The following is a 25,434-nucleotide window of genomic DNA, read 5'->3' as shown; positions in this document are numbered from 1 at the left end:
CAACCTCTAGATCCCTTACATGCCTGCACTTTTCGGCTTGCTGCTGCTGCAATCCACGCGTTTTAGATCTGCATAACTCCACCTCTTTAAACACAGCACCTTCACCCCCTGCTGTTCCCACCCGCCTCAACACCGTTGGAAGGGAGGAGAACCAATTAAGGCGGGGGGTGGGGTGGAACGAGCAGCTGTCTACCCTTAGCAGGAGGGCTCCTGATTACATACCTCTCCTGCTGCTGCTGCTGCTGGCTGTCCAGCAGCAGACTGAAGGTGGCTGCTGCTGTGCACAGGTATATAAAGGCTCAGAGCCTATTATGACACGCGCAGCCAGCGTTCCATTGCCACATTCCATCTACTGCAGGCAGGATACCTGGCTGGCTGAATGTCGCTGAGAAGCTCACAGAGACCGCCATAAGCAACAGTTTAACAGAATGCCACAGACTAATCAACCAAACTTTTTGGGTTGGGTTCTCTTTTATAGTCTGCAGGCATTAAATGAAAGAAGTCAGTGTTCCAGCAGAAGGAGACAACGTTTCAGAAAAGGCATTGTAGCAAACCAAAAAAGAAATTTTAAGCGCAGCAGAGTAACCAGCGCACATACCTGTTAGCTCAGGTGAGTTTAAAAGGCTGCTGTTGATAACAAGGGCATTTGCTAAATAGATGGTGTGTGTGCAACAATATACTGAAAGGTCAATTATATTGTGCAGCTTATCTCACCACCTGTAGTTATTTAGGTGAAAGCTCCAAAATGCTTGCCTAATATGTCTGTTTATCCAAAAGGAAGTAAAAAGGGAGAGCTTGAAAGATAGCATTGCATCACATTACATGGCAATGCAATGCACAGTTGCTGAAGTTGAACCAAAATGAGCTTGTAATCTGGCTTCTGCAACTTTGAACATGAAAAATCCAATGAGGAGAAGAAAAGCAAAGCCAAAGAGTCCATCCCAAAATCCGACAAACAAGCAAAATGAACAAAAAACATTGAATTCAATTCTTTCTGATTTTAGAAACTGCATTAAAGAAGGGGTGCACCGGTCCTTGAGATACTGCAATACCAGGTCAATGCGTGGAGTGGACAGAGCAAGCTCTTTTTCCATCTCCCTGTTCTAAAAATCCATTTAATATATGGTCCCCAGATAGGGGACGTATCAGATATTAAACTGATAAGAACAGATACTACACTTGATCTTAGCCAAAAGGCCGAGAAGCGATAACCAGAATTGGTTTCAAACTACGGAGCCACCCAAGGATCCTGAAAAGTCCATTTGTGGAGATGAGCTCCTGGACTCCCGTTAAGAAGACATGTTGTCAACCTCTAGATCCCTTACATGCCTGCACTTTTCGGCTTGCTGCTGCTGCAATCCACGCGTTTTAGATCTGCATAACTCCACCTCTTTAAACACAGCACCTTCACCCCCTGCTGTTCCCACCCGCCTCAACACCGTTGGAAGGGAGGAGAACCAATTAAGGCGGGGGGTGGGGTGGAACGAGCAGCTGTCTACCCTTAGCAGGAGGGCTCCTGATTACATACCTCTCCTGCTGCTGCTGCTGCTGGCTGTCCAGCAGCAGACTGAAGGTGGCTGCTGCTGTGCACAGGTATATAAAGGCTCAGAGCCTATTATGACACGCGCAGCCAGCGTTCCATTGCCACATTCCATCTACTGCAGGCAGGATACCTGGCTGGCTGAATGTCGCTGAGAAGCTCACAGAGACCGCCATAAGCAACAGTTTAACAGAATGCCACAGACTAATCAACCAAACTTTTTGGGTTGGGTTCTCTTTTATAGTCTGCAGGCATTAAATGAAAGAAGTCAGTGTTCCAGCAGAAGGAGACAACGTTTCAGAAAAGGCATTGTAGCAAACCAAAAAAGAAATTTTAAGCGCAGCAGAGTAACCAGCGCACATACCTGTTAGCTCAGGTGAGTTTAAAAGGCTGCTGTTGATAACAAGGGCATTTGCTAAATAGATGGTGTGTGTGCAACAATATACTGAAAGGTCAATTATATTGTGCAGCTTATCTCACCACCTGTAGTTATTTAGGTGAAAGCTCCAAAATGCTTGCCTAATATGTCTGTTTATCCAAAAGGAAGTAAAAAGGGAGAGCTAGAAAGATAGCATTGCATCACATTACATGGCAATGCAATGCACAGTTGCTGAAGTTGAACCAAAATGAGCTTGTAATCTGGCTTCTGCAACTTTGAACATGAAAAATCCAATGAGGAGAAGAAAAGCAAAGCCAAAGAGTCCATCCCAAAATCCGACAAACAAGCAAAATGAACAAAAAACATTGAATTCAATTCTTTCTGATTTTAGAAACTGCATTAAAGAAGGGGTGCACCGGTCCTTGAGATACTGCAATACCAGGTCAATGCGTGGAGTGGACAGAGCAAGCTCTTTTTCCATCTCCCTGTTCTAAAAATCCATTTAATATATGGTCCCCAGATAGGGGACGTATCAGATATTAAACTGATAAGAACAGATACTACACTTGATCTTAGCCAAAAGGCCGAGAAGCGATAACCAGAATTGGTTTCAAACTACGGAGCCACCCAAGGATCCTGAAAAGTCCATTTGTGGAGATGAGCTCCTGGACTCCCGTTAAGAAGACATGTTGTCAACCTCTAGATCCCTTACATGCCTGCACTTTTCGGCTTGCTGCTGCTGCAATCCACGCGTTTTAGATCTGCATAACTCCACCTCTTTAAACACAGCACCTTCACCCCCTGCTGTTCCCACCCGCCTCAACACCGTTGGAAGGGAGGAGAACCAATTAAGGCGGGGGGTGGGGTGGAACGAGCAGCTGTCTACCCTTAGCAGGAGGGCTCCTGATTACATACCTCTCCTGCTGCTGCTGCTGCTGGCTGTCCAGCAGCAGACTGAAGGTGGCTGCTGCTGTGCACAGGTATATAAAGGCTCAGAGCCTATTATGACACGCGCAGCCAGCGTTCCATTGCCACATTCCATCTACTGCAGGCAGGATACCTGGCTGGCTGAATGTCGCTGAGAAGCTCACAGAGACCGCCATAAGCAACAGTTTAACAGAATGCCACAGACTAATCAACCAAACTTTTTGGGTTGGGTTCTCTTTTATAGTCTGCAGGCATTAAATGAAAGAAGTCAGTGTTCCAGCAGAAGGAGACAACGTTTCAGAAAAGGCATTGTAGCAAACCAAAAAAGAAATTTTAAGCGCAGCAGAGTAACCAGCGCACATACCTGTTAGCTCAGGTGAGTTTAAAAGGCTGCTGTTGATAACAAGGGCATTTGCTAAATAGATGGTGTGTGTGCAACAATATACTGAAAGGTCAATTATATTGTGCAGCTTATCTCACCACCTGTAGTTATTTAGGTGAAAGCTCCAAAATGCTTGCCTAATATGTCTGTTTATCCAAAAGGAAGTAAAAAGGGAGAGCTAGAAAGATAGCATTGCATCACATTACATGGCAATGCAATGCACAGTTGCTGAAGTTGAACCAAAATGAGCTTGTAATCTGGCTTCTGCAACTTTGAACATGAAAAATCCAATGAGGAGAAGAAAAGCAAAGCCAAAGAGTCCATCCCAAAATCCGACAAACAAGCAAAATGAACAAAAAACATTGAATTCAATTCTTTCTGATTTTAGAAACTGCATTAAAGAAGGGGTGCACCGGTCCTGGAGATACTGCAATACCAGGTCAATGCGTGGAATGGACAGAGCAAGCTCTTTTTCCATCTCCCTGTTCTAAAAATCCATTTAATATATGGTCCCCAGATAGGGGACGTATCAGATATTAAACTGATAAGAACAGATACTACACTTGATCTTAGCCAAAAGGCCGAGAAGCGATAACCAGAATTGGTTTCAAACTACGGAGCCACCCAAGGATCCTGAAAAGTCCATTTGTGGAGATGAGCTCCTGGACTCCCGTTAAGAAGACATGTTGTCAACCTCTAGATCCCTTACATGCCTGCACTTTTCGGCTTGCTGCTGCTGCAATCCACGCGTTTTAGATCTGCATAACTCCACCTCTTTAAACACAGCACCTTCACCCCCTGCTGTTCCCACCCGCCTCAACACCGTTGGAAGGGAGGAGAACCAATTAAGGCCGGGGGTGGGGTGGAACGAGCAGCTGTCTACCCTTAGCAGGAGGGCTCCTGATTACATACCTCTCCTGCTGCTGCTGCTGCTGGCTGTCCAGCAGCAGACTGAAGGTGGCTGCTGCTGTGCACAGGTATATAAAGGCTCAGAGCCTATTATGACACGCGCAGCCAGCGTTCCATTGCCACATTCCATCTACTGCAGGCAGGATACCTGGCTGGCTGAATGTCGCTGAGAAGCTCACAGAGACCGCCATAAGCAACAGTTTAACAGAATGCCACAGACTAATCAACCAAACTTTTTGGGTTGGGTTCTCTTTTATAGTCTGCAGGCATTAAATGAAAGAAGTCAGTGTTCCAGCAGAAGGAGACAACGTTTCAGAAAAGGCATTGTAGCAAACCAAAAAAGAAATTTTAAGCGCAGCAGAGTAACCAGCGCACATACCTGTTAGCTCAGGTGAGTTTAAAAGGCTGCTGTTGATAACAAGGGCATTTGCTAAATAGATGGTGTGTGTGCAACAATATACTGAAAGGTCAATTATATTGTGCAGCTTATCTCACCACCTGTAGTTATTTAGGTGAAAGCTCCAAAATGCTTGCCTAATATGTCTGTTTATCCAAAAGGAAGTAAAAAGGGAGAGCTAGAAAGATAGCATTGCATCACATTACATGGCAATGCAATGCACAGTTGCTGAAGTTGAACCAAAATGAGCTTGTAATCTGGCTTCTGCAACTTTGAACATGAAAAATCCAATGAGGAGAAGAAAAGCAAAGCCAAAGAGTCCATCCCAAAATCCGACAAACAAGTAAAATGAACAAAAAACATTGAATTCAATTCTTTCTGATTTTAGAAACTGCATTAAAGAAGGGGTGCACCGGTCCTGGAGATACTGCAATACCAGGTCAATGCGTGGAGTGGACAGAGCAAGATCTTTTTCCATCTCCCTGTTCTAAAAATCCATTTAATATATGGTCCCCAGATAGGGGACGTATCAGATATTAAACTGATAAGAACAGATACTACACTTGATCTTAGCCAAAAGGCCGAGAAGCGATAACCAGAATTGGTTTCAAACTACGGAGCCACCCAAGGATCCTGAAAAGTCCATTTGTGGAGATGAGCTCCTGGACTCCCGTTAAGAAGACATGTTGTCAACCTCTAGATCCCTTACATGCCTGCACTTTTCGGCTTGCTGCTGCTGCAATCCACGCGTTTTAGATCTGCATAACTCCACCTCTTTAAACACAGCACCTTCACCCCCTGCTGTTCCCACCCGCCTCAACACCGTTGGAAGGGAGGAGAACCAATTAAGGCGGGGGGTGGGGTGGAACGAGCAGCTGTCTACCCTTAGCAGGAGGGCTCCTGATTACATACCTCTCCTGCTGCTGCTGCTGCTGGCTGTCCAGCAGCAGACTGAAGGTGGCTGCTGCTGTGCACAGGTATATAAAGGCTCAGAGCCTATTATGACACGCGCAGCCAGCGTTCCATTGCCACATTCCATCTACTGCAGGCAGGATACCTGGCTGGCTGAATGTCGCTGAGAAGCTCACAGAGACCGCCATAAGCAACAGTTTAACAGAATGCCACAGACTAATCAACCAAACTTTTTGGGTTGGGTTCTCTTTTATAGTCTGCAGGCATTAAATGAAAGAAGTCAGTGTTCCAGCAGAAGGAGACAACGTTTCAGAAAAGGCATTGTAGCAAACCAAAAAAGAAATTTTAAGCGCAGCAGAGTAACCAGCGCACATACCTGTTAGCTCAGGTGAGTTTAAAAGGCTGCTGTTGATAACAAGGGCATTTGCTAAATAGATGGTGTGTGTGCAACAATATACTGAAAGGTCAATTATATTGTGCAGCTTATCTCACCACCTGTAGTTATTTAGGTGAAAGCTCCAAAATGCTTGCCTAATATGTCTGTTTATCCAAAAGGAAGTAAAAAGGGAGAGCTAGAAAGATAGCATTGCATCACATTACATGGCAATGCAATGCACAGTTGCTGAAGTTGAACCAAAATGAGCTTGTAATCTGGCTTCTGCAACTTTGAACATGAAAAATCCAATGAGGAGAAGAAAAGCAAAGCCAAAGAGTCCATCCCAAAATCCGACAAACAAGCAAAATGAACAAAAAACATTGAATTCAATTCTTTCTGATTTTAGAAACTGCATTAAAGAAGGGGTGCACCGGTCCTGGAGATACTGCAATACCAGGTCAATGCGTGGAATGGACAGAGCAAGCTCTTTTTCCATCTCCCTGTTCTAAAAATCCATTTAATATATGGTCCCCAGATAGGGGACGTATCAGATATTAAACTGATAAGAACAGATACTACACTTGATCTTAGCCAAAAGGCCGAGAAGCGATAACCAGAATTGGTTTCAAACTACGGAGCCACCCAAGGATCCTGAAAAGTCCATTTGTGGAGATGAGCTCCTGGACTCCCGTTAAGAAGACATGTTGTCAACCTCTAGATCCCTTACATGCCTGCACTTTTCGGCTTGCTGCTGCTGCAATCCACGCGTTTTAGATCTGCATAACTCCACCTCTTTAAACACAGCACCTTCACCCCCTGCTGTTCCCACCCGCCTCAACACCGTTGGAAGGGAGGAGAACCAATTAAGGCCGGGGGTGGGGTGGAACGAGCAGCTGTCTACCCTTAGCAGGAGGGCTCCTGATTACATACCTCTCCTGCTGCTGCTGCTGCTGGCTGTCCAGCAGCAGACTGAAGGTGGCTGCTGCTGTGCACAGGTATATAAAGGCTCAGAGCCTATTATGACACGCGCAGCCAGCGTTCCATTGCCACATTCCATCTACTGCAGGCAGGATACCTGGCTGGCTGAATGTCGCTGAGAAGCTCACAGAGACCGCCATAAGCAACAGTTTAACAGAATGCCACAGACTAATCAACCAAACTTTTTGGGTTGGGTTCTCTTTTATAGTCTGCAGGCATTAAATGAAAGAAGTCAGTGTTCCAGCAGAAGGAGACAACGTTTCAGAAAAGGCATTGTAGCAAACCAAAAAAGAAATTTTAAGCGCAGCAGAGTAACCAGCGCACATACCTGTTAGCTCAGGTGAGTTTAAAAGGCTGCTGTTGATAACAAGGGCATTTGCTAAATAGATGGTGTGTGTGCAACAATATACTGAAAGGTCAATTATATTGTGCAGCTTATCTCACCACCTGTAGTTATTTAGGTGAAAGCTCCAAAATGCTTGCCTAATATGTCTGTTTATCCAAAAGGAAGTAAAAAGGGAGAGCTAGAAAGATAGCATTGCATCACATTACATGGCAATGCAATGCACAGTTGCTGAAGTTGAACAAAAATGAGCTTGTAATCTGGCTTCTGCAACTTTGAACATGAAAAATCCAATGAGGAGAAGAAAAGCAAAGCCAAAGAGTCCATCCCAAAATCCGACAAACAAGCAAAATGAACAAAAAACATTGAATTCAATTCTTTCTGATTTTAGAAACTGCATTAAAGAAGGGGTGCACCGGTCCTGGAGATACTGCAATACCAGGTCAATGCGTGGAGTGGACAGAGCAAGCTCTTTTTCCATCTCCCTGTTCTAAAAATCCATTTAATATATGTCCCCAGATAGGGGACGTATCAGATATTAAACTGATAAGAACAGATACTACATTTGATCTTAGCCAAAAGGCCGAGAAGCGATAACCAGAATTGGTTTCAAACTACGGAGCCACCCAAGGATCCTGAAAAGTCCATTTGTGGAGATGAGCTCCTGGACTCCCGTTAAGAAGACATGTTGTCAACCTCTAGATCCCTTACATGCCTGCACTTTTCGGCTTGCTGCTGCTGCAATCCACGCGTTTTAGATCTGCATAACTCCACCTCTTTAAACACAGCACCTTCACCCCCTGCTGTTCCCACCCGCCTCAACACCGTTGGAAGGGAGGAGAACCAATTAAGGCGGGGGGTGGGGTGGAACGAGCAGCTGTCTACCCTTAGCAGGAGGGCTCCTGATTACATACCTCTCCTGCTGCTGCTGCTGCTGGCTGTCCAGCAGCAGACTGAAGGTGGCTGCTGCTGTGCACAGGTATATAAAGGCTCAGAGCCTATTATGACACGCGCAGCCAGCGTTCCATTGCCACATTCCATCTACTGCAGGCAGGATACCTGGCTGGCTGAATGTCGCTGAGAAGCTCACAGAGACCGCCATAAGCAACAGTTTAACAGAATGCCACAGACTAATCAACCAAACTTTTTGGGTTGGGTTCTCTTTTATAGTCTGCAGGCATTAAATGAAAGAAGTCAGTGTTCCAGCAGAAGGAGACAACGTTTCAGAAAAGGCATTGTAGCAAACCAAAAAAGAAATTTTAAGCGCAGCAGAGTAACCAGCGCACATACCTGTTAGCTCAGGTGAGTTTAAAAGGCTGCTGTTGATAACAAGGGCATTTGCTAAATAGATGGTGTGTGTGCAACAATATACTGAAAGGTCAATTATATTGTGCAGCTTATCTCACCACCTGTAGTTATTTAGGTGAAAGCTCCAAAATGCTTGCCTAATATGTCTGTTTATCCAAAAGGAAGTAAAAAGGGAGAGCTAGAAAGATAGCATTGCATCACATTACATGGCAATGCAATGCACAGTTGCTGAAGTTGAACCAAAATGAGCTTGTAATCTGGCTTCTGCAACTTTGAACATGAAAAATCCAATGAGGAGAAGAAAAGCAAAGCCAAAGAGTCCATCCCAAAATCCGACAAACAAGCAAAATGAACAAAAAACATTGAATTCAATTCTTTCTGATTTTAGAAACTGCATTAAAGAAGGGGTGCACTGGTCCTGGAGATACTGCAATACCAGGTCAATGCGTGGAGTGGACAGAGCAAGCTCTTTTTCCATCTCCCTGTTCTAAAAATCCATTTAATATATGGTCCCCAGATAGGGGACGTATCAGATATTAAACTGATAAGAACAGATACTACACTTGATCTTAGCCAAAAGGCCGAGAAGCGATAACCAGAATTGGTTTCAAACTACGGAGCCACCCAAGGATCCTGAAAAGTCCATTTGTGGAGATGAGCTCCTGGACTCCCGTTAAGAAGACATGTTGTCAACCTCTAGATCCCTTACATGCCTGCACTTTTCGGCTTGCTGCTGCTGCAATCCACGCGTTTTAGATCTGCATAACTCCACCTCTTTAAACACAGCACCTTCACCCCCTGCTGTTCCCACCCGCCTCAACACCGTTGGAAGGGAGGAGAACCAATTAAGGCGGGGGGTGGGGTGGAACGAGCAGCTGTCTACCCTTAGCAGGAGGGCTCCTGATTACATACCTCTCCTGCTGCTGCTGCTGCTGGCTGTCCAGCAGCAGACTGAAGGTGGCTGCTGCTGTGCACAGGTATATAAAGGCTCAGAGCCTATTATGACACGCGCAGCCAGCGTTCCATTGCCACATTCCATCTACTGCAGGCAGGATACCTGGCTGGCTGAATGTCGCTGAGAAGCTCACAGAGACCGCCATAAGCAACAGTTTAACAGAATGCCACAGACTAATCAACCAAACTTTTTGGGTTGGGTTCTCTTTTATAGTCTGCAGGCATTAAATGAAAGAAGTCAGTGTTCCAGCAGAAGGAGACAACGTTTCAGAAAAGGCATTGTAGCAAACCAAAAAAGAAATTTTAAGCGCAGCAGAGTAACCAGCGCACATACCTGTTAGCTCAGGTGAGTTTAAAAGGCTGCTGTTTATAACAAGGGCTTTTGCTAAATAGATGGTGTGTGTGCAACAATATACTGAAAGGTCAATTATATTGTGCAGCTTATCTCACCACCTGTAGTTATTTAGGTGAAAGCTCCAAAATGCTTGCCTAATATGTCTGTTTATCCAAAAGGAAGTAAAAAGGGAGAGCTAGAAAGATAGCATTGCATCACATTACATGGCAATGCAATGCACAGTTGCTGAAGTTGAACCAAAATGAGCTTGTAATCTGGCTTCTGCAACTTTGAACATGAAAAATCCAATGAGGAGAAGAAAAGCAAAGCCAAAGAGTCCATCCCAAAATCCGACAAACAAGTAAAATGAACAAAAAACATTGAATTCAATTCTTTCTGATTTTAGAAACTGCATTAAAGAAGGGGTGCACCGGTCCTGGAGATACTGCAATACCAGGTCAATGCGTGGAGTGGACAGAGCAAGATCTTTTTCCATCTCCCTGTTCTAAAAATCCATTTAATATATGGTCCCCAGATAGGGGACGTATCAGATATTAAACTGATAAGAACAGATACTACACTTGATCTTAGCCAAAAGGCCGAGAAGCGATAACCAGAATTGGTTTCAAACTACGGAGCCACCCAAGGATCCTGAAAAGTCCATTTGTGGAGATGAGCTCCTGGACTCCCGTTAAGAAGACATGTTGTCAACCTCTAGATCCCTTACATGCCTGCACTTTTCGGCTTGCTGCTGCTGCAATCCACGCGTTTTAGATCTGCATAACTCCACCTCTTTAAACACAGCACCTTCACCCCCTGCTGTTCCCACCCGCCTCAACACCGTTGGAAGGGAGGAGAACCAATTAAGGCGGGGGGTGGGGTGGAACGAGCAGCTGTCTACCCTTAGCAGGAGGGCTCCTGATTACATACCTCTCCTGCTGCTGCTGCTGCTGGCTGTCCAGCAGCAGACTGAAGGTGGCTGCTGCTGTGCACAGGTATATAAAGGCTCAGAGCCTATTATGACACGCGCAGCCAGCGTTCCATTGCCACATTCCATCTACTGCAGGCAGGATACCTGGCTGGCTGAATGTCGCTGAGAAGCTCACAGAGACCGCCATAAGCAACAGTTTAACAGAATGCCACAGACTAATCAACCAAACTTTTTGGGTTGGGTTATCTTTTATAGTCTGCAGGCATTAAATGAAAGAAGTCAGTGTTCCAGCAGAAGGAGACAACGTTTCAGAAAAGGCATTGTAGCAAACCAAAAAAGAAATTTTAAGCGCAGCAGAGTAACCAGCGCACATACCTGTTAGCTCAGGTGAGTTTAAAAGGCTGCTGTTGATAACAAGGGCATTTGCTAAATAGATGGTGTGTGTGCAACAATATACTGAAAGGTCAATTATATTGTGCAGCTTATCTCACCACCTGTAGTTATTTAGGTGAAAGCTCCAAAATGCTTGCCTAATATGTCTGTTTATCCAAAAGGAAGTAAAAAGGGAGAGCTAGAAAGATAGCATTGCATCACATTACATGGCAATGCAATGCACAGTTGCTGAAGTTGAACCAAAATGAGCTTGTAATCTGGCTTCTGCAACTTTGAACATGAAAAATCCAATGAGGAGAAGAAAAGCAAAGCCAAAGAGTCCATCCCAAAATCCGACAAACAAGCAAAATGAACAAAAAACATTGAATTCAATTCTTTCTGATTTTAGAAACTGCATTAAAGAAGGGGTGCACCGGTCCTGGAGATACTGCAATACCAGGTCAATGCGTGGAGTGGACAGAGCAAGCTCTTTTTCCATCTCCCTGTTCTAAAAATCCATTTAATATATGGTCCCCAGATAGGGGACGTATCAGATATTAAACTGATAAGAACAGATACTACACTTGATCTTAGCCAAAAGGCCGAGAAGCGATAACCAGAATTGGTTTCAAACTACGGAGCCACCCAAGGATCCTGAAAAGTCCATTTGTGGAGATGAGCTCCTGGACTCCCGTTAAGAAGACATGTTGTCAACCTCTAGATCCCTTACATGCCTGCACTTTTCGGCTTGCTGCTGCTGCAATCCACGCGTTTTAGATCTGCATAACTCCACCTCTTTAAACACAGCACCTTCACCCCCTGCTGTTCCCACCCGCCTCAACACCGTTGGAAGGGAGGAGAACCAATTAAGGCGGGGGGTGGGGTGGAACGAGCAGCTGTCTACCCTTAGCAGGAGGGCTCCTGATTACATACCTCTCCTGCTGCTGCTGCTGCTGGCTGTCCAGCAGCAGACTGAAGGTGGCTGCTGCTGTGCACAGGTATATAAAGGCTCAGAGCCTATTATGACACGCGCAGCCAGCGTTCCATTGCCACATTCCATCTACTGCAGGCAGGATACCTGGCTGGCTGAATGTCGCTGAGAAGCTCACAGAGACCGCCATAAGCAACAGTTTAACAGAATGCCACAGACTAATCAACCAAACTTTTTGGGTTGGGTTCTCTTTTATAGTCTGCAGGCATTAAATGAAAGAAGTCAGTGTTCCAGCAGAAGGAGACAACGTTTCAGAAAAGGCATTGTAGCAAACCAAAAAAGAAATTTTAAGCGCAGCAGAGTAACCAGCGCACATACCTGTTAGCTCAGGTGAGTTTAAAAGGCTGCTGTTGATAACAAGGGCATTTGCTAAATAGATGGTGTGTGTGCAACAATATACTGAAAGGTCAATTATATTGTGCAGCTTATCTCACCACCTGTAGTTATTTAGGTGAAAGCTCCAAAATGCTTGCCTAATATGTCTGTTTATCCAAAAGGAAGTAAAAAGGGAGAGCTAGAAAGATAGCATTGCATCACATTACATGGCAATGCAATGCACAGTTGCTGAAGTTGAACCAAAATGAGCTTGTAATCTGGCTTCTGCAACTTTGAACATGAAAAATCCAATGAGGAGAAGAAAAGCAAAGCCAAAGAGTCCATCCCAAAATCCGACAAACAAGCAAAATGAACAAAAAACATTGAATTCAATTCTTTCTGATTTTAGAAACTGCATTAAAGAAGGGGTGCACTGGTCCTGGAGATACTGCAATACCAGGTCAATGCGTGGAGTGGACAGAGCAAGCTCTTTTTCCATCTCCCTGTTCTAAAAATCCATTTAATATATGGTCCCCAGATAGGGGACGTATCAGATATTAAACTGATAAGAACAGATACTACACTTGATCTTAGCCAAAAGGCCGAGAAGCGATAACCAGAATTGGTTTCAAACTACGGAGCCACCCAAGGATCCTGAAAAGTCCATTTGTGGAGATGAGCTCCTGGACTCCCGTTAAGAAGACATGTTGTCAACCTCTAGATCCCTTACATGCCTGCACTTTTCGGCTTGCTGCTGCTGCAATCCACGCGTTTTAGATCTGCATAACTCCACCTCTTTAAACACAGCACCTTCACCCCCTGCTGTTCCCACCCGCCTCAACACCGTTGGAAGGGAGGAGAACCAATTAAGGCGGGGGGTGGGGTGGAACGAGCAGCTGTCTACCCTTAGCAGGAGGGCTCCTGATTACATACCTCTCCTGCTGCTGCTGCTGCTGGCTGTCCAGCAGCAGACTGAAGGTGGCTGCTGCTGTGCACAGGTATATAAAGGCTCAGAGCCTATTATGACACGCGCAGCCAGCGTTCCATTGCCACATTCCATCTACTGCAGGCAGGATACCTGGCTGGCTGAATGTCGCTGAGAAGCTCACAGAGACCGCCATAAGCAACAGTTTAACAGAATGCCACAGACTAATCAACCAAACTTTTTGGGTTGGGTTCTCTTTTATAGTCTGCAGGCATTAAATGAAAGAAGTCAGTGTTCCAGCAGAAGGAGACAACGTTTCAGAAAAGGCATTGTAGCAAACCAAAAAAGAAATTTTAAGCGCAGCAGAGTAACCAGCGCACATACCTGTTAGCTCAGGTGAGTTTAAAAGGCTGCTGTTTATAACAAGGGCTTTTGCTAAATAGATGGTGTGTGTGCAACAATATACTGAAAGGTCAATTATATTGTGCAGCTTATCTCACCACCTGTAGTTATTTAGGTGAAAGCTCCAAAATGCTTGCCTAATATGTCTGTTTATCCAAAAGGAAGTAAAAAGGGAGAGCTAGAAAGATAGCATTGCATCACATTACATGGCAATGCAATGCACAGTTGCTGAAGTTGAACCAAAATGAGCTTGTAATCTGGCTTCTGCAACTTTGAACATGAAAAATCCAATGAGGAGAAGAAAAGCAAAGCCAAAGAGTCCATCCCAAAATCCGACAAACAAGTAAAATGAACAAAAAACATTGAATTCAATTCTTTCTGATTTTAGAAACTGCATTAAAGAAGGGGTGCACCGGTCCTGGAGATACTGCAATACCAGGTCAATGCGTGGAGTGGACAGAGCAAGATCTTTTTCCATCTCCCTGTTCTAAAAATCCATTTAATATATGGTCCCCAGATAGGGGACGTATCAGATATTAAACTGATAAGAACAGATACTACACTTGATCTTAGCCAAAAGGCCGAGAAGCGATAACCAGAATTGGTTTCAAACTACGGAGCCACCCAAGGATCCTGAAAAGTCCATTTGTGGAGATGAGCTCCTGGACTCCCGTTAAGAAGACATGTTGTCAACCTCTAGATCCCTTACATGCCTGCACTTTTCGGCTTGCTGCTGCTGCAATCCACGCGTTTTAGATCTGCATAACTCCACCTCTTTAAACACAGCACCTTCACCCCCTGCTGTTCCCACCCGCCTCAACACCGTTGGAAGGGAGGAGAACCAATTAAGGCGGGGGGTGGGGTGGAACGAGCAGCTGTCTACCCTTAGCAGGAGGGCTCCTGATTACATACCTCTCCTGCTGCTGCTGCTGCTGGCTGTCCAGCAGCAGACTGAAGGTGGCTGCTGCTGTGCACAGGTATATAAAGGCTCAGAGCCTATTATGACACGCGCAGCCAGCGTTCCATTGCCACATTCCATCTACTGCAGGCAGGATACCTGGCTGGCTGAATGTCGCTGAGAAGCTCACAGAGACCGCCATAAGCAACAGTTTAACAGAATGCCACAGACTAATCAACCAAACTTTTTGGGTTGGGTTATCTTTTATAGTCTGCAGGCATTAAATGAAAGAAGTCAGTGTTCCAGCAGAAGGAGACAACGTTTCAGAAAAGGCATTGTAGCAAACCAAAAAAGAAATTTTAAGCGCAGCAGAGTAACCAGCGCACATACCTGTTAGCTCAGGTGAGTTTAAAAGGCTGCTGTTGATAACAAGGGCATTTGCTAAATAGATGGTGTGTGTGCAACAATATACTGAAAGGTCAATTATATTGTGCAGCTTATCTCACCACCTGTAGTTATTTAGGTGAAAGCTCCAAAATGCTTGCCTAATATGTCTGTTTATCCAAAAGGAAGTAAAAAGGGAGAGCTAGAAAGATAGCATTGCATCACATTACATGGCAATGCAATGCACAGTTGCTGAAGTTGAACCAAAATGAGCTTGTAATCTGGCTTCTGCAACTTTGAACATGAAAAATCCAATGAGGAGAAGAAAAGCAAAGCCAAAGAGTCCATCCCAAAATCCGACAAACAAGCAAAATGAACAAAAAACATTGAATTCAATTCTTTCTGATTTTAGAAACTGCATTAAAGAAGGGGTGCACCGGTCCTGGAGATACTGCAATACCAGGTCAATGCGTGGAGTGGACAGAGCAAGCTCTTTTTCCATCTCCCTGTTCTAAAAATCCATTTAATATATGGTCCCCAGATAGGGGACGTATCAGATATTAAACTGATAAGAACAGATTTTTTTTTTTTTTTTTTTCCAAACACTAAGAAATTAAGTTTTATAATCTTAAATCATATATCACCAAACTCAAGATTTTAGTTCCATCATCGTGTTTAGATATTATATTTATATTTTTTCATTTGAATTAATATATATAAAGTTAAACATAACAATTCCTTTGCAGTTTCAACAGTTTCCAAACAAATCACCACTGACATTACTTCACCCGGTTTCCCAAACTAAATATCCCCTTTTTCTCTTTTACTTTCCTCCCAACAAAACCCCTTAACTTCTTTTCTTCCTCCTCATGCTCTAACCGCATCTGTTCCCTATCATACTCTTCCTCATCATCTCTGAAAGTCACCACCTTCTCCAACACTTTACCCTTTTCCTCTTTTACTTCTTTCTTTTCACCAGATACTTTCCTTGATCCACAATTTTCCTGTACCGTTACCTTTTTCTTCAATTTCACCTTTAAACTTTCAACTTCTTTTCCCTGCTTATTCTCCTCTATAATTATGGCATCAACTTCCTTCTTCATTTTATCACCAATATCTTCCTTTTGTCCTCCAAAGTTCTTTTCAAAAGTTCCTTTGCTGCTTTCCATGTAACAATACCCAGAACTCCCGTTTACCATAATCCTCCCATTATGCAAATTTTCTTCTCCTGTTGTCCACACCAAAAAACGTCTCTTTCCGTTCCAAATACCAACTTTGTTCCTGTATAATTTCTGAAACTTTACCATCTTACATTTAGATTCCAAAAAAACCATTATCTCCTCTATTTCCACAAACGGATTGTCCATGTAAATTATCACACTCTTCGGTTTCCCCATGAATGATGCACTTACTCCAATTTTCCCAGAATCCTCTTCACTCCAGCCTTTGAAAAAATGAATGCACTTTTCCTCAGAAACTAGAGTCACATCACAAACTTTACCTTGCTTTATTTCTTGCATACAGTAGATATCCTTCTCCAAAACTTCATATTTCCTCAAAATTTCCAGAATCCATTTTTCTTCCAAAAAAGTTTCTTCCGTCTCCCGTTTCACAAAAAAACGTAAGCATCTCTTCTTTTTCCAAAACTCCATCTCAACGATCCGTTTTCCTTCCGTTTTTTCCTTTTAATCCTCCAAATGTTGCCACCACAGCTATGTGTGGCGACAGTTGCCCCCCACAGCTATGTGTGGTGACAAGGTAATCGCCTCTCGTTGCCCAGGGACTAATCCGACTCCCTAATAGCAGCAGGGGGGTTTAGCTCCACCGATAAGTGTAGCGATCCCCCCAGGCCAAGGAGCCGGGTACCCCAAGCGCCTCCCAGCCAAGACCAAGGCAGAAACCGCTAGATCACTGCACTTGATCTTAGCCAAAAGGCCGAGAAGCGATAACCAGAATTGGTTTCAAACTACGGAGCCACCCAAGGATCCTGAAAAGTCCATTTGTGGAGATGAGCTCCTGGACTCCCGTTAAGAAGACATGTTGTCAACCTCTAGATCCCTTACATGCCTGCACTTTTCGGCTTGCTGCTGCTGCAATCCACGCGTTTTAGATCTGCATAACTCCACCTCTTTAAACACAGCACCTTCACCCCCTGCTGTTCCCACCCGCCTCAACACCGTTGGAAGGGAGGAGAACCAATTAAGGCGGGGGGTGGGGTGGAACGAGCAGCTGTCTACCCTTAGCAGGAGCGCTCCTGATTACATACCTCTCCTGCTGCTGCTGCTGCTGGCTGTCCAGCAGCAGACTGAAGGTGGCTGCTGCTGTGCACAGGTATATAAAGGCTCAGAACCTATTATGACACGCGCAGCCAGCGTTCCATTGCCACATTCCATCTACTGCAGGCAGGATACCTGGCTGGCTGAATGTCGCTGAGAAGCTCACAGAGACCGCCATAAGCAACAGTTTAACAGAATGCCACAGACTAATCAACCAAACTTTTTGGGTTGGGTTCTCTTTTATAGTCTGCAGGCATTAAATGAAAGAAGTCAGTGTTCCAGCAGAAGGAGACAACGTTTCAGAAAAGGCATTGTAGCAAACCAAAAAAGAAATTTTAAGCGCAGCAGAGTAACCAGCGCACATACCTGTTAGCTCAGGTGAGTTTAAAAGGCTGCTGTTGATAACAAGGGCATTTGCTAAATAGATGGTGTGTGTGCAACAATATACTGAAAGGTCAATTATATTGTGCAGCTTATCTCACCACCTGTAGTTATTTAGGTGAAAGCTCCAAAATGCTTGCCTAATATGTCTGTTTATCCAAAAGGAAGTAAAAAGGGAGAGCTAGAAAGATAGCATTGCATCACATTACATGGCAATGCAATGCACAGTTGCTGAAGTTGAACCAAAATGAGCTTGTAATCTGGCTTCTGCAACTTTGAACATGAAAAATCCAATGAGGAGAAGAAAAGCAAAGCCAAAGAGTCCATCCCAAAATCCGACAAACAAGCAAAATGAACAAAAAACATTGAATTCAATTCTTTCTGATTTTAGAAACTGCATTAAAGAAGGGGTGCACCGGTCCTGGAGATACTGCAATACCAGGTCAATGCGTGGAGTGGACAGAGCAAGCTCTTTTTCCATCTCCCTGTTCTAAAAATCCATTTAATATATGGTCCCCAGATAGGGGACGTATCAGATATTAAACTGATAAGAACAGATACTACACTTGATCTTAGCCAAAAGGCCGAGAAGCGATAACCAGAATTGGTTTCAAACTACGGAGCCACCCAAGGATCCTGAAAAGTCCATTTGTGGAGATGAGCTCCTGGACTCCCGTTAAGAAGACATGTTGTCAACCTCTAGATCCCTTACATGCCTGCACTTTTCGGCTTGCTGCTGCTGCAATCCACGCGTTTTAGATCTGCATAACTCCACCTCTTTAAACACAGCACCTTCACCCCCTGCTGTTCCCACCCGCCTCAACACCGTTGGAAGGGAGGAGAACCAATTAAGGCGGGGGGTGGGGTGGAACGAGCAGCTGTCTACCCTTAGCAGGAGGGCTCCTGATTACATACCTCTCCTGCTGCTGCTGCTGCTGGCTGTCCAGCAGCAGACTGAAGGTGGCTGCTGCTGTGCACAGGTATATAAAGGCTCAGAGCCTATTATGACACGCGCAGCCAGCGTTCCATTGCCACATTCCATCTACTGCAGGCAGGATACCTGGCTGGCTGAATGTCGCTGAGAAGCTCACAGAGACCGCCATAAGCAACAGTTTAACAGAATGCCACAGACTAATTAACCAAACTTTTTGGGTTGGGTTCTCTTTTATAGTCTGCAGGCATTAAATGAAAGAAGTCAGTGTTCCAGCAGAAGGAGACAACGTTTCAGAAAAGGCATTGTAGCAAACCAAAAAAGAAATTTTAAGCGCAGCAGAGTAACCAGCGCACATACCTGTTAGCTCAGGTGAGTTTAAAAGGCTGCTGTTGATAACAAGGGCATTTGCTAAATAGATGGTGTGTGTGCAACAATATACTGAAAGGTCAATTATATTGTGCAGCTTATCTCACCACCTGTAGTTATTTAGGTGAAAGCTCCAAAATGCTTGCCTAATATGTCTGTTTATCCAAAAGGAAGTAAAAAGGGAGAGCTAGAAAGATAGCATTGCATCACATTACATGGCAATGCAATGCACAGTTGCTGAAGTTGAACCAAAATGAGCTTGTAATCTGGCTTCTGCAACTTTGAACATGAAAAATCCAATGAGGAGAAGAAAAGCAAAGCCAAAGAGTCCATCCCAAAATCCGACAAACAAGCAAAATGAACAAAAAACATTGAATTCAATTCTTTCTGATTTTAGAAACTGCATTAAAGAAGGGGTGCACCGGTCCTGGAGATACTGCAATACCAGGTCAATGCGTGGAGTGGACAGAGCAAGCTCTTTTTCCATCTCCCTGTTCTAAAAATCCATTTAATATATGGTCCCCAGATAGGGGATGTATCAGATATTAAACTGATAAGAACAGATACTACACTTGATCTTAGCCAAAAGGCCGAGAAGCGATAACCAGAATTGGTTTCAAACTACGGAGCCACCCAAGGATCCTGAAAAGTCCATTTGTGGAGATGAGCTCCTGGACTCCCGTTAAGAAGACATGTTGTCAACCTCTAGATCCCTTACATGCCTGCACTTTTCGGCTTGCTGCTGCTGCAATCCACGCGTTTTAGATCTGCATAACTCCACCTCTTTAAACACAGCACCTTCACCCCCTGCTGTTCCCACCCGCCTCAACACCGTTGGAAGGGAGGAGAACCAATTAAGGCGGGGGGTGGGGTGGAACGAGCAGCTGTCTACCCTTAGCAGGAGGGCTCCTGATTACATACCTCTCCTGCTGCTGCTGCTGCTGGCTGTCCAGCAGCAGACTGAAGGTGGCTGCTGCTGTGCACAGGTATATAAAGGCTCAGAGCCTATTATGACACGCGCAGCCAGCGTTCCATTGCCACATTCCATCTACTGCAGGCAGGATACCTGGCTGGCTGAATGTCGCTGAGAAGCTCACAGAGACCGCCATAAGCAACATTTTAACAGAATGCCACAGACTAATCAACCAAACTTTTTGGGTTGGGTTCTCTTTTATAGTCTGCAGGCATTAAATGAAAGAAGTCAGTGTTCCAGCAGAAGGAGACAACGTTTCAGAAAAGGCATTGTAGCAAACCAAAAAAGAAATTTTAAGCGCAGCAGAGTAACCAGCGCACATACCTGTTAGCTCAGGTGAGTTTAAAAGGCTGCTGTTGATAACAAGGGCATTTGCTAAATAGATGGTGTGTGTGCAACAATATACTGAAAGGTCAATTATATTGTGCAGCTTATCTCACCACCTGTAGTTATTTAGGTGAAAGCTCCAAAATGCTTGCCTAATATGTCTGTTTATCCAAAAGGAAGTAAAAAGGGAGAGCTAGAAAGATAGCATTGCATCACATTACATGGCAATGCAATGCACAGTTGCTGAAGTTGAACCAAAATGAGCTTGTAATCTGGCTTCTGCAACTTTGAACATGAAAAATCCAATGAGGAGAAGAAAAGCAAAGCCAAAGAGTCCATCCCAAAATCCGACAAACAAGCAAAATGAACAAAAAACATTGAATTCAATTCTTTCTGATTTTAGAAACTGCATTAAAGAAGGGGTGCACCGGTCCTGGAGATACTGCAATACCAGGTCAATGCGTGGAGTGGACAGAGCAAGCTCTTTTTCCATCTCCCTGTTCTAAAAATCCATTTAATATATGGTCCCCAGATAGGGGACGTATCAGATATTAAACTGATAAGAACAGATACTACACTTGATCTTAGCCAAAAGGCCGAGAAGCGATAACCAGAATTGGTTTCAAACTACGGAGCCACCCAAGGATCCTGAAAAGTCCATTTGTGGAGATGAGCTCCTGGACTCCCGTTAAGAAGACATGTTGTCAACCTCTAGATCCCTTACATGCCTGCACTTTTCGGCTTGCTGCTGCTGCAATCCACGCGTTTTAGATCTGCATAACTCCACCTCTTTAAACACAGCACCTTCACCCCCTGCTGTTCCCACCCGCCTCAACACCGTTGGAAGGGAGGAGAACCAATTAAGGCGGGGGGTGGGGTGGAACGAGCAGCTGTCTACCCTTAGCAGGAGGGCTCCTGATTACATACCTCTCCTGCTGCTGCTGCTGCTGGCTGTCCAGCAGCAGACTGAAGGTGGCTGCTGCTGTGCACAGGTATATAAAGGCTCAGAGCCTATTATGACACGCGCAGCCAGCGTTCCATTGCCACATTCCATCTACTGCAGGCAGGATACCTGGCTGGCTGAATGTCGCTGAGAAGCTCACAGAGACCGCCATAAGCAACAGTTTAACAGAATGCCACAGACTAATCAACCAAACTTTTTGGGTTGGGTTCTCTTTTATAGTCTGCAGGCATTAAATGAAAGAAGTCAGTGTTCCAGCAGAAGGAGACAACGTTTCAGAAAAGGCATTGTAGCAAACCAAAAAAGAAATTTTAAGCGCAGCAGAGTAACCAGCGCACATACCTGTTAGCTCAGGTGAGTTTAAAAGGCTGCTGTTGATAACAAGGGCATTTGCTAAATAGATGGTGTGTGTGCAACAATATACTGAAAGGTCAATTATATTGTGCAGCTTATCTCACCACCTGTAGTTATTTAGGTGAAAGCTCCAAAATGCTTGCCTAATATGTCTGTTTATCCAAAAGGAAGTAAAAAGGGAGAGCTAGAAAGATAGCATTGCATCACATTACATGGCAATGCAATGCACAGTTGCTGAAGTTGAACCAAAATGAGCTTGTAATCTGGCTTCTGCAACTTTGAACATGAAAAATCCAATGAGGAGAAGAAAAGCAAAGCCAAAGAGTCCATCCCAAAATCCGACAAACAAGCAAAATGAACAAAAAACATTGAATTCAATTCTTTCTGATTTTAGAAACTGCATTAAAGAAGGGGTGCACCGGTCCTGGAGATACTGCAATACCAGGTCAATGCGTGGAGTGGACAGAGCAAGCTCTTTTTCCATCTCCCTGTTCTAAAAATCCATTTAATATATGGTCCCCAGATAGGGGACGTATCAGATATTAAACTGATAAGAACAGATACTACACTTGATCTTAGCCAAAAGGCCGAGAAGCGATAACCAGAATTGGTTTCAAACTACGGAGCCACCCAAGGATCCTGAAAAGTCCATTTGTGGAGATGAGCTCCTGGACTCCCGTTAAGAAGACATGTTGTCAACCTCTAGATCCCTTACATGCCTGCACTTTTCGGCTTGCTGCTGCTGCAATCCACGCGTTTTAGATCTGCATAACTCCACCTCTTTAAACACAGCACCTTCACCCCCTGCTGTTCCCACCCGCCTCAACACCGTTGGAAGGGAGGAGAACCAATTAAGGCGGGGGGTGGGGTGGAACGAGCAGCTGTCTACCCTTAGCAGGAGGGCTCCTGATTACATACCTCTCCTGCTGCTGCTGCTGCTGGCTGTCCAGCAGCAGACTGAAGGTGGCTGCTGCTGTGCACAGGTATATAAAGGCTCAGAGCCTATTATGACACGCGCAGCCAGCGTTCCATTGCCACATTCCATCTACTGCAGGCAGGATACCTGGCTGGCTGAATGTCGCTGAGAAGCTCACAGAGACCGCCATAAGCAACAGTTTAACAGAATGCCACAGACTAATCAACCAAACTTTTTGGGTTGGGTTCTCTTTTATAGTCTGCAGGCATTAAATGAAAGAAGTCAGTGTTCCAGCAGAAGGAGACAACGTTTCAGAAAAGGCATTGTAGCAAACCAAAAAAGAAATTTTAAGCGCAGCAGAGTAACCAGCGCACATACCTGTTAGCTCAGGTGAGTTTAAAAGGCTGCTGTTGATAACAAGGGCATTTGCTAAATAGATGGTGTGTGTGCAACAATATACTGAATGGTCAATTATATTGTGCAGCTTATCTCACCACCTGTAGTTATTTAGGTGAAAGCTCCAAAATGCTTGCCTAATATGTCTGTTTATCCAAAAGGAAGTAAAAAGGGAGAGCTAGAAAGATAGCATTGCATCACATTACATGGCAATGCAATGCACAGTTGCTGAAGTTGAACCAAAATGAGCTTGTAATCTGGCTTCTGCAACTTTGAACATGAAAAATCCAATGAGGAGAAGAAAAGCAAAGCCAAAGAGTCCATCCCAAAATCCGACAAACAAGCAAAATGAACAAAAAACATTGAATTCAATTCTTTCTGATTTTAGAAACTGCATTAAAGAAGGGGTGCACCGGTCCTGGAGATACTGCAATACCAGGTCAATGCGTGGAGTGGACAGAGCAAGCTCTTTTTCCATCTCCCTGTTCTAAAAATCCATTTAATATATGGTCCCCAGATAGGGGATGTATCAGATATTAAACTGATAAGAACAGATACTACACTTGATCTTAGCCAAAAGGCCGAGAAGCGATAACCAGAATTGGTTTCAAACTACGGAGCCACCCAAGGATCCTGAAAAGTCCATTTGTGGAGATGAGCTCCTGGACTCCCGTTAAGAAGACATGTTGTCAACCTCTAGATCCCTTACATGCCTGCACTTTTCGGCTTGCTGCTCCTGCAATCCACGCGTTTTAGATCTGCATAACTCCACCTCTTTAAACACAGCACCTTCACCCCCTGCTGTTCCCACCCGCCTCAACACCGTTGGAAGGGAGGAGAACCAATTAAGGCGGGGGGTGGGGTGGAACGAGCAGCTGTCTACCCTTAGCAGGAGGGCTCCTGATTACATACCTCTCCTGCTGCTGCTGCTGCTGGCTGTCCAGCAGCAGACTGAAGGTGGCTGCTGCTGTGCACAGGTATATAAAGGCTCAGAGCCTATTATGACACGCGCAGCCAGCGTTCCATTGCCACATTCCATCTACTGCAGGCAGGATACCTGGCTGGCTGAATGTCGCTGAGAAGCTCACAGAGACCGCCATAAGCAACAGTTTAACAGAATGCCACAGACTAATCAACCAAACTTTTTGGGTTGGGTTCTCTTTTATAGTCTGCAGGCATTAAATGAAAGAAGTCAGTGTTCCAGCAGAAGGAGACAACGTTTCAGAAAAGGCATTGTAGCAAACCAAAAAAGAAATTTTAAGCGCAGCAGAGTAACCAGCGCACATACCTGTTAGCTCAGGTGAGTTTAAAAGGCTGCTGTTGATAACAAGGGCATTTGCTAAATAGATGGTGTGTGTGCAACAATATACTGAAAGGTCAATTATATTGTGCAGCTTATCTCACCACCTGTAGTTATTTAGGTGAAAGCTCCAAAATGCTTGCCTAATATGTCTGTTTATCCAAAAGGAAGTAAAAAGGGAGAGCTAGAAAGATAGCATTGCATCACATTACATGGCAATGCAATGCACAGTTGCTGAAGTTGAACCAAAATGAGCTTGTAATCTGGCTTCTGCAACTTTGAACATGAAAAATCCAATGAGGAGAAGAAAAGCAAAGCCAAAGAGTCCATCCCCAAATCCGACAAACAAGCAAAATGAACAAAAAACATTGAATTCAATTCTTTCTGATTTTAGAAACTGCATTAAAGAAGGGGTGCACCGGTCCTGGAGATACTGCAATACCAGGTCAATGCGTGGAGTGGACAGAGCAAGCTCTTTTTCCATCTCCCTGTTCTAAAAATCCATTTAATATATGGTCCCCAGATAGGGGACGTATCAGATATTAAACTGATAAGAACAGATACTACACTTGATCTTAGCCAAAAGGCCGAGAAGCGATAACCAGAATTGGTTTCAAACTACGGAGCCACCCAAGGATCCTGAAAAGTCCATTTGTGGAGATGAGCTCCTGGACTCCCGTTAAGAAGACATGTTGTCAACCTCTAGATCCCTTACATGCCTGCACTTTTCGGCTTGCTGCTGCTGCAATCCACGCGTTTTAGATCTGCATAACTCCACCTCTTTAAACACAGCACCTTCACCCCCTGCTGTTCCCACCCGCCTCAACACCGTTGGAAGGGAGGAGAACCAATTAAGGCGGGGGGTGGGGTGGAACGAGCAGCTGTCTACCCTTAGCAGGAGGGCTCCTGATTACATACCTCTCCTGCTGCTGCTGCTGCTGGCTGTCCAGCAGCAGACTGAAGGTGGCTGCTGCTGTGCACAGGTATATAAAGGCTCAGAGCCTATTATGACACGCGCAGCCAGCGTTCCATTGCCACATTCCATCTACTGCAGGCAGGATACCTGGCTGGCTGAATGTCGCTGAGAAGCTCACAGAGACCGCCATAAGCAACAGTTTAACAGAATGCCACAGACTAATCAACCAAACTTTTTGGGTTGGGTTCTCTTTTATAGTCTGCAGGCATTAAATGAAAGAAGTCAGTGTTCCAGCAGAAGGAGACAACGTTTCAGAAAAGGCATTGTAGCAAACCAAAAAAGAAATTTTAAGCGCAGCAGAGTAACCAGCGCACATA

The 25,434-nt window shown here is 44.6% G+C and overlaps 18 non-coding genes across 18 annotated transcripts; all 18 read right to left on the bottom strand.

Annotated features, from left to right (window-relative positions):
* Positions 1 to 1,018: 1,018 nt before the first annotated feature.
* Positions 1,019 to 1,209, bottom strand: LOC141235714 (U2 spliceosomal RNA). The gene has a single exon (XR_012301481.1). It is a non-coding gene; the product is annotated as a U2 spliceosomal RNA (small nuclear RNA).
* A 1,115-nt stretch (positions 1,210 to 2,324) lies between these two features.
* On the bottom strand, positions 2,325 to 2,515 carry LOC141235712 (U2 spliceosomal RNA). The gene has a single exon (XR_012301479.1). It is a non-coding gene; the product is annotated as a U2 spliceosomal RNA (small nuclear RNA).
* Positions 2,516 to 3,630: 1,115 nt separating this feature from the next.
* Positions 3,631 to 3,821, bottom strand: LOC141235681 (U2 spliceosomal RNA). The gene has a single exon (XR_012301449.1). It is a non-coding gene; the product is annotated as a U2 spliceosomal RNA (small nuclear RNA).
* A 1,115-nt stretch (positions 3,822 to 4,936) lies between these two features.
* On the bottom strand, positions 4,937 to 5,127 carry LOC141235720 (U2 spliceosomal RNA). The gene has a single exon (XR_012301487.1). It is a non-coding gene; the product is annotated as a U2 spliceosomal RNA (small nuclear RNA).
* A 1,115-nt stretch (positions 5,128 to 6,242) lies between these two features.
* LOC141235680 (U2 spliceosomal RNA) lies at positions 6,243 to 6,433 on the bottom strand. Its single transcript, XR_012301448.1, has one exon. It is a non-coding gene; the product is annotated as a U2 spliceosomal RNA (small nuclear RNA).
* Positions 6,434 to 7,548: 1,115 nt separating this feature from the next.
* LOC141235717 (U2 spliceosomal RNA) lies at positions 7,549 to 7,738 on the bottom strand. The gene has a single exon (XR_012301484.1). It is a non-coding gene; the product is annotated as a U2 spliceosomal RNA (small nuclear RNA).
* Positions 7,739 to 8,853: 1,115 nt separating this feature from the next.
* On the bottom strand, positions 8,854 to 9,044 carry LOC141235822 (U2 spliceosomal RNA). Its single transcript, XR_012301555.1, has one exon. It is a non-coding gene; the product is annotated as a U2 spliceosomal RNA (small nuclear RNA).
* Positions 9,045 to 10,159: 1,115 nt separating this feature from the next.
* On the bottom strand, positions 10,160 to 10,350 carry LOC141235719 (U2 spliceosomal RNA). The gene has a single exon (XR_012301486.1). It is a non-coding gene; the product is annotated as a U2 spliceosomal RNA (small nuclear RNA).
* Positions 10,351 to 11,465: 1,115 nt separating this feature from the next.
* On the bottom strand, positions 11,466 to 11,656 carry LOC141235565 (U2 spliceosomal RNA). Its single transcript, XR_012301337.1, has one exon. It is a non-coding gene; the product is annotated as a U2 spliceosomal RNA (small nuclear RNA).
* Positions 11,657 to 12,771: 1,115 nt separating this feature from the next.
* Positions 12,772 to 12,962, bottom strand: LOC141235811 (U2 spliceosomal RNA). The gene has a single exon (XR_012301544.1). It is a non-coding gene; the product is annotated as a U2 spliceosomal RNA (small nuclear RNA).
* A 1,115-nt stretch (positions 12,963 to 14,077) lies between these two features.
* LOC141235718 (U2 spliceosomal RNA) lies at positions 14,078 to 14,268 on the bottom strand. Its single transcript, XR_012301485.1, has one exon. It is a non-coding gene; the product is annotated as a U2 spliceosomal RNA (small nuclear RNA).
* A 1,115-nt stretch (positions 14,269 to 15,383) lies between these two features.
* Positions 15,384 to 15,571, bottom strand: LOC141235762 (U2 spliceosomal RNA). The gene has a single exon (XR_012301524.1). It is a non-coding gene; the product is annotated as a U2 spliceosomal RNA (small nuclear RNA).
* A 2,448-nt stretch (positions 15,572 to 18,019) lies between these two features.
* On the bottom strand, positions 18,020 to 18,210 carry LOC141235564 (U2 spliceosomal RNA). The gene has a single exon (XR_012301336.1). It is a non-coding gene; the product is annotated as a U2 spliceosomal RNA (small nuclear RNA).
* Positions 18,211 to 19,325: 1,115 nt separating this feature from the next.
* Positions 19,326 to 19,516, bottom strand: LOC141235693 (U2 spliceosomal RNA). The gene has a single exon (XR_012301460.1). It is a non-coding gene; the product is annotated as a U2 spliceosomal RNA (small nuclear RNA).
* Positions 19,517 to 20,631: 1,115 nt separating this feature from the next.
* LOC141235562 (U2 spliceosomal RNA) lies at positions 20,632 to 20,822 on the bottom strand. Its single transcript, XR_012301334.1, has one exon. It is a non-coding gene; the product is annotated as a U2 spliceosomal RNA (small nuclear RNA).
* A 1,115-nt stretch (positions 20,823 to 21,937) lies between these two features.
* On the bottom strand, positions 21,938 to 22,128 carry LOC141235561 (U2 spliceosomal RNA). Its single transcript, XR_012301333.1, has one exon. It is a non-coding gene; the product is annotated as a U2 spliceosomal RNA (small nuclear RNA).
* Positions 22,129 to 23,243: 1,115 nt separating this feature from the next.
* LOC141235692 (U2 spliceosomal RNA) lies at positions 23,244 to 23,434 on the bottom strand. The gene has a single exon (XR_012301459.1). It is a non-coding gene; the product is annotated as a U2 spliceosomal RNA (small nuclear RNA).
* Positions 23,435 to 24,549: 1,115 nt separating this feature from the next.
* LOC141235560 (U2 spliceosomal RNA) lies at positions 24,550 to 24,740 on the bottom strand. Its single transcript, XR_012301332.1, has one exon. It is a non-coding gene; the product is annotated as a U2 spliceosomal RNA (small nuclear RNA).
* Between the last annotated feature and the right edge of the window lie 694 nt (positions 24,741 to 25,434).

This window comes from Phyllobates terribilis, unplaced genomic scaffold, assembly GCF_046119375.1.
Source record: "Phyllobates terribilis strain yellow unplaced genomic scaffold, ASM4611937v1 Scaffold_682__1_contigs__length_827410, whole genome shotgun sequence".
NCBI lineage: Eukaryota > Metazoa > Chordata > Amphibia > Anura > Dendrobatidae > Phyllobates > Phyllobates terribilis.
This window is presented reverse-complemented; position numbering and strand designations above follow the sequence as displayed.